The sequence below is a fragment of the Colius striatus genome, chromosome 1 (genome assembly GCF_028858725.1).
Source record: "Colius striatus isolate bColStr4 chromosome 1, bColStr4.1.hap1, whole genome shotgun sequence".
In the NCBI taxonomy this organism is placed as follows: Eukaryota; Metazoa; Chordata; class Aves; order Coliiformes; family Coliidae; genus Colius; species Colius striatus.
Window position 1 is genome coordinate 64,722,988 of NC_084759.1, and position 8,372 is coordinate 64,731,359.

Genomic DNA, 8,372 nt, shown 5'->3' on the forward strand with positions numbered 1-8,372 from the left:
TTATTTATTCAGAGTTATTTGCATAAATCAGAAATGCATGCAATTAAAATTTCCTTCTAGCAACTCATGAAGAAACCTCAACCTTTTTTTTTTTAAACAAAAAAGACACTTGACCATTTGTGTGCTTTGGTCTTTTTGGAAGGTGGTGAGGTAACACATTTAAATTCAAAGGGCTCATTGCACAAGAAAAATGACTTTTTCAATAACTTATTTTTATGCCAAGCTGGTCTTCCCAAACATCTCTAGTGGATTACAGGGCATAGTCCTGTAGAGATTTTTCTGAGTTTATACTACATGCCATATCCTGCAGTGCTTTCCCAATACAGTCTCATCAATGTTATCTATCACTAGAGTAGAACATATTCCACTGACATACCATGCTGGGACGTTCTGGGATCAACAGAAGGCTGAAATCAGCTTACTCCAGAAATCATTTGTCACAATTTTTTTTTTTGCAAGAAGCTTAGGTCTCCAGAAGAACTCCTACTTCCAATATTCCAGTATCTCTTTAGACAGTGAAGCAGTGTGCTCAAGGAGAGGATGGAAAAGACTGTTTCTACCACTTCTCATTTCCAGACAGATAAACCAGAGGTGTGACCTCAGTGTTTTTATAACACTACATTATCTGTTTAACACCATATTTGCATTTATTACAAGTTATATTTTATTCAAATTGATACTATACTAACTTCATACACAAGTGCATCTGATATTTTCTGGCCTTTTTGGACTGCACAGTTTCAAAGTATGCAGAACATTATATGAATTTTGAGTCAAACAGACTCTTTTTTGTTATATTGGCTCTTCCTAACAGCCACCATTGCAGTTCACTTTGTTATGGGAGAAAGTAATGCTTGGAAACATCACTGGAAAGTGATGTTTGATGGTTCTTCAATAAGGAAAAGATCATTAGGAAAAAGAACACATAGAATGTGCTATAAAAGAAAATAAGGCATACATTACAGAAAGATTATTGGCAGATTAGAACAACGCTTTAAGTTTTCTCCAGTTCTGAAATGGTCAGATAGGTGGATTACATGGTATTTGTAGGTCCCTACCAACAGAAATACTTGATTTTACGCTATTCTACTATAATTTTTCCAAAATAAGAAAAAAAAAAAAAGCTGGGGGGGAGGTGTGGGGGGAAAAAAAAAAAGGATCAGTTCAGGATGAACATGTTCAAATTTAAACAATTTCACATGACCTAAAAGTCCTTCCTTTATCACTATCAACAGTGATCTAGTCAATAGAGTGAGTGGAGCCTGGAGAGCAGTTCAGCACAACCTAGATTAGACTCAGAGAGCTCAGTTTAATCAGTCAGACAGACACCTAGCTGTAGCTCATTCTCAGGTATTCTGCTAGATCTCAGCTGCCACTCCACAACTATTCCTCTCATAGTTTTAACCATATCTGCCACTCCCACGCAGTGGTCTTGGGTACCATCTTTCACCTCAAATGGCACTAGGGGCCTACATGATGGTGATAGAATCAAGCCTGGACAGGGGGACATAGTTCCCTTCCTGTCATGTCCCGCCATTAGATACTCCAGGATGTCTAAGGCATCAATATTTGTCAGACAGGTATGATAAAGGGCTTAGAGGAGACCCATACCTTTCCTGAATGATAACTACAGGGCAGGTTCACACAGAATCCTAATCACAGTATGGCAGGGGTCAGAAGGAATCTCTAGAGATCAACCCTCAGGTTCACCTCAATCATGTCACATAGGAACATGTCCAGGTGACTTTTGAAAACCACCTAAGATTCCACAGCTTCCCTTGACAGCCTGAGATCCATACCTTTCCTGAATGACAACTACAGGGCAGGTTCACACAGAATCATAATCACAATATGGCAGGGGTCAGAAGGGATCTCCAGAGATAACTCTCAGGTTCACCTCAATCAGATCACACAGGAACATGTCCAGGTGAGTTTTGAAAACCTTCTAAGATTCCCCAGCTTCCCTTGACAGCCTGTGTCAGAGTTCTGTCATTCTTACAGTAAGACAGTTTTTCTTTACATTTAAGTGCAACTTTTTGTGTTCCAACTTTTGTCCATTACCCCTTGTCCTGTCACTTGAGGCCATGGAAAAAAAGTGCCACCCTATTCTCTTGACATATACCTTTCAAATGCTTGTAAGAATTAATGTAGTCTCCCCTCAGTCTTCCAGGAAACAGGTTCAGAACCCACAGCCTTTCCTCTTAAGAAAGATGCTCCAGTCCCTTTATTATGTTGATGGCCCTGTGCTGAACTCTCTCTGGAAGTTCCCTGTTCCTCTTGAGCTGGGGAGCCCAGAACTGGACACAGTATTCCAGATGAGGCCTCACCAGAGCAGAGTGGAGGAGGAGGAGAACCTTCCTTGACCTGTTGGCCACACTCATCATACCACCTAAAACTGGTGCTAAATACCTCTGTATTGACCTGCTAGTCATGTCATTCTGGAGGCATTACTGAGTCTTTTAATCAGACCTCCATCAGCAATTAATGGCAGTACAGATCCTTATTTTACATATATATCTGAATGCAAAGGTCTTAATCTTGAAGTGAATCCAACTCAGTGGGTTGGAGTTTCCATCCATTTTGCTGAAATACGGGTAGCCTTACAAAGTATGGCCTAAAGCTCAATAAATTGTATTCAGTGAAATCCAGAAATGTAGGTAGTCATGGCATAAAAAAATCAATGATATAAAGTTCTTTATGATTTTTATTTTAAAATACAGATAAAATGTAATGAATTCTTATTGAGTATTTAGCATAATATACTTTGGCCTATCGTTAATAATTTTATTTTTCTATGTTACAGAATATGTGTTCATAACCTCCAAAACACCAGTTGGCTAGAGCTATGTATGAGTACTGCAAAAGGAGACAAACTTGAAGTTGGTGAATTCTTACAGTGAAAATAAGACAAACACTTTTCACCCTCATGCTTTATAATTCCCAAAGTTCTTTTCAAAGAGGGTTATGCATTGCTATTCATACCTGTAACTAAGGAAACTGTAGTACACAATAGTGAAATTATTTTTCAATATTACATCAGAAGTAAAAAGAGAACTGCAGCCACCTGACTCAGTCACTGAGCCACAAATAACAAAATAAAAAAAAATGGTTGGTTTCAGTCTTATTGTATGTACCTGGCTTCAGGTCAGAAATACATCACTGACTCCATGAACACATTTCTGCATGAGAGTAACATACTCGTATATGTAGCTTCACTGAACTCAGTTTGCATGTAAAATTCTACTGAATTCTAATGAAAGATGAATTATTGCCTGTGCAGTACCAGTATTTATTTTTAATATTACTATACATGCACTCTGGTCTCAGATCAGCATGTTCATCCTGAGAGGATCTAATTTAATTATTCTCTTTTATATTTATGGCACATTCTCTGGCAGTGCTATCTTCCAAATACTCTAACATCTCCAGTATTATGCCCAGCTATGTCAGGAATGAATCAGAAGCCATGTTAAAACTTGTTATGTCAGCTTAAAAATTCATGTTATCCACTACTTGAATACTCATGAAAAGTCTCAGGGCACTTTTTCTTCAATCAAATTAAATTCTGAAGGTTCCTCAATAGAAGAGAGAAAGTTTCAAGGCAGGGGAAACAGGGCAAGGCTAATCAAACAAAAACAATCATTATTCTGAAGCTTAAACCAGGTCACTCCACAACTCCTTCCAAAATTCCTAAATTTCTGCAGATAGATTGGCATTTTAAACCACAGTGATTTAGTCAAATTTATCCCTACTATAATGACAATAAAGTAATTAAATCATTTTTTAATATACAATCAGTTTGGCCAATTGAGCCCAAGGTTCATTGACTTTGTTGATTCATAGTGTAAAGATTGGAGACCTCCACATAATGGATGGATTCCAATCTCATTTAACCAAGCTGGGAGAAGTTTTATGATTTTATTTGCTTATTTTCCAAATAGATGTGGCTAAACTGACTCCTAAATCTACATATTTTATTTATGTATCTAAATAGTTCCAGCTTCTATAAAGTATCTGAGCCTCTCCTCAGATTTAGAAATAGAAAAGAAGGAAAAAACAAACCAAAACAATAGCAGGCTGCTTCTTTCTTCCTTTTCCACCTGAAGGAAAAAGAAGCTTAATTAGTTTTTGGGACGGGGAGGTTGCTTATTTGCTTGTTCACATTTGAGTGTGATTGAGTAAATGTTGTGCGTGTATGTTTGGAATTGGCAGGCAGTTCCTTATCTGCGCTGGCAGATATGTCCATGATCTAAAAACAGCCTTTTAAAACTGGCTGCATGTCTCACTATACACCAAGAAACAATTTCAGCAGCTGCCTCAGAGCTGAGTCCTTCTGAGACCTCAATGCCCATTTACTGTTGGAGACAAGCACTCTGAAGAGCAACGAAGTATCTCACCTGCTGATTCACTTCCTCATCCTGTCCATCTTCCCCAGTTGAGCAGTGTATTATCCATTGCACCTCCATGATCAATTGTCAGCAGCGTGCTGGGTAGACATACAGAATATAGTACACCTTGTCCATTAAATCTTTGGCTGGGATTCATCTTACCTAACACTAGACAGCTGCAGGGTAGCTGTCTCCAATTAAGCTGGTCACCTCAGGTTTCCTTTACAGTCATATCCGCACTTTTACAGCACAGTCCATCTGACCTATTTTTGAATGACTACCTCATTGTGCAATGAATCATGCCTGAAAAGCATAGTTACTTTTCCTTTTTTTTTTTCTTTTGTTTTCTCCATCCTCACAGTATAAAAGTGTTTCCTGATGTTCAGAGGGAATCTCCTGTGTTTTAGGTTGTGCTCGTTGCCACTGGTCCTGTTACTGAACACCACTGGAAAGAGTCTGGCTCTGTCCTTTTTATACTGTCCCTTCAGGTATTTATATACACTGAAAAGATCCTCCTGAGCCTTCACTCCTTCTGGACAAAAAATCCCAGCTCTCTCAGGTTTCCCTCACAGGACAGATGTTCCAGTCCTTTCATCATCTTAGTGAACTCATTGGACTCTCTTCAGTTTGTTCATGTCTCTTCTACTGGGGAGCCCAGAAGCAGACTTAGAGTGGCCTCACCACTATTGAGTAGAGAAGGGTTATCTCCCTCAACTTGCTGTAAACGTTTTGCCTAAAGCAGAGCAGGATATCATTTGCCTTCTTTGCATCAAGGGCGCATTGTTGGTTCATTTAAAACCTGAGTAGGATTTGTACAGTCTACAAGTTTTCTACACATGGATGAAATCAAGCCATTAGGAACACAGGTATCACTGAATTATTCATTCTACATGAGCTACACTAAGCTCATGAAGAGAGAGCTGATGAAAAATAGCCTTCCTCTGACCTAAGGATAGAAGCAGCCCATATCCCAGTTAACAGTTCCATCAGGAACCATAATAAACGAAGAACAATCTTTATGAGGTATTATATCTACACATTTTTCCGAATCCAGGATCCATCATTACATGTCTGTAGGAACACCTGATAGACTTGCAGCCACACAGATGAACAAAGCTGCTGGGTGTATACTCCATTTGGACCCTGCCTCATAGCCCTTCTGGGCTCAGGACTTTGACATTCTACAAAGCATCACAGATCTATTCAGTCACAGAAATTAAGAGAAACTTTAGTATGACCATGAGTAAGCCAGTCTGTTTCACAGATCCCATTCTGCATTATACCTTAGATTAAATCTACATTGTATAAAATAGTTTAAAATATGGAAGGCATGATATTTTTTGAGTGATGACACTGATTCAGGTGTGAAGAATCCATGTCCCTGCAAACCGTGCAAGATAACTAGAACCATCAGAGGTACATGAAGGTGCATCTGACTTCCCCACATCCTCAGTGCTACAAACTTGTTTTGCAATTTTAGGAAAGCCACACCAATACCGTTAGTGTTTCCTGCAGTGCTTTAAAAGAATGACTAATATGCAATGTTCACAGAAACTAATGAGTTGTCTAATTTTAGGAGGTGTTTCAGGCAGTTTCTTGTGGAAATAGGTATGTTCCTGCACCCGAGAAACAGTAAAATTAACAGTTACGCCCCTTTTCATCATTTTTATTGCTGTCTTACACAGGTCCTTCCACAGTAGGAAGCTATTATGAATCTTTGAGGCAGTAACTCCTTCTTTCTGCTCCACAGACAGTTTTTGGTATATATCTTCAGATTTTATTCAGGAGGGCTGATGAACTATCCTTTAGTCCTTTCTGTACACTTCCAGCTTCTACAGAGCTCCTGAGGTTAAGAAAAAAAGATAAAAATCATAGGCTGGGGGTATGGGTGTATGTGAAATAATAGATGGGTGTTGTAGCACAACAGGAAACGGACTGGAGTCAAGAGAGTCATCCAGGCCTCCAGAGCAGGATCAATAGCATCTAAACCATTCCTGCTGTATTTATTTTATCTGTTAAACATTAATTGAAGGAAATGTTGAAAGTGAGTTATGCTGTTATGCTGCCATAGAAAGTTTCAGAAGAGGAGAACTAGACCCAATCTGAAAGAATTCCTTCTTTTAACAAGATTTTTAGAAATGCTAAGTCACTCTGTCATGCCTACCAGCACTTACAGCTTTGAGGGTAGATTTAATTAAAAGGTTTCTTTCTACATTCCTTAAACCTTCAGATCTTTTCAGAGAGATCACATTACTACTGTCTTTAACAGCAGTTTCCAAACTCAAGTTCCTTTACAGTACATATTAAAATGTTCTAGATCACTGGATGGTAATTTTTTCTACTGGGCTCAATTCGTATGCAAAAAGTTGAAATGACTGCAGAATGTTACCCTAACGATCTAAAGTGATAAACCAGAATGTAATAAGTCATTATTTACCAAATTTGATGACAAATTGTATGTTTGGTGGTCTTGACCTTATCTATTTGTATTCCAAATAATATGTTCCATTCATTGCAACAAATTGTTGTAGTTGTCCTAGATCTGTCTTACAAAAGTATTTTAAAAATTTTATATAAGAATTTATAAGGTTTAAATTTTTTCTCCTCTCTTTGGAAATCTTTGTTAGATTCCAGATGACTTCTATCAGTGCCTTCCCTTTGGCATGGCTTGGTACACACACAGCCACAGTACTGGCTGAGGAAGGCCAGTTGCAGATTGCCTCAGTGTCTTCCTTGGCAGGTGATACCAAGCATTTACCACAGTTGATGTTTCCAGTAAAGGGCTGCAGAACCTTTATCTCTGTTCCCCATTAGCAAACTGAACCTCAGAAATTCTGGGGCTGTCTAGCTTGGAGGAGACTGAGGGGTGATCTTATTAATGTTTACAAATATGTAAAGGGAGGGTGTCAGGAGTATGGAGCCAGGCTGTTCTTGGTGATGTCCAGTGATATGACAAGGGGCAATTGGTACAAGGAAGAATTTCTTCCCTGTGAGGGTGACAGAACACTGAAACAGGCTGCCTAGATTGGTTGTTGAGTCTCCTTCTCTGGAGACATTCCAAACCCACCTGGATGAGTTCCTGTGTGACCTACTCTAGGTGGTCCTGCTCTGGCAGGTGGGTTGGACTAGGTGACCTTTCAAGATCCCTTCCAACCCTCAGATTCTGTGATTCTGTGATTTAGGGAACACTATAAATTCACAAACATAGTCTGGAGAACTCACAAACAATTCTGAATCCACATGCTGTTTGCCATTTCTGAGTATGTATTGCTCTGCTGTCTTTGAGAATCATGAAGTAAGAAGTCAAACACCTTGGAGGACCAACAAGTCAAACACCTTAAATTAATGTGAGTATAATATATTCATAGTGTAATTTTAATAAACCAACTATATAATTCTGCAATCAAAGATATTAGACTGGTTCTGTTTTCCTTTAGACTGTGAGAAATGGTCTTCATTGAGTACCATTTCTTTGTTAGTCAATTTCTTTATCAGTCATATCAATTTATTTGTGAGTCTTTACCTTAAAATTTCTTTATTTGAGAGCCTTTATCTTAAATTTTGTGATTGAAAAGATAGAATAAGAGTGGGAACCTCTGAGACAGCAGGAATCATATGCTTTCAGTTCAAAGGCAAAAGAGATATTTGCTGTTACTATTTATTGATGCCTTTTTCTTACATATTATACAATAGTAAACACGCAATACATACATGTCTTTAATAACCTAATCGAGTTTGCCTGTATAAAAGCAGTAAGAGATCTGTTAAAGGAAGAGACAATTGTATCTTTTATAAATACTATTTTTTTTCTCTATGAACAGTTTGCACTGACAATGTTATTGAAACATCAAAAGGATTGGTTACTCTCTGCTTTACAAGTCATTCCACATAGAGATAGCTTGAAATAACAGACAAAATTAAGGAGTTTTCAATCAGGGACTTCTATGTCTCTGCCTATGTTATTTTGTCCCCATTATATTAGAT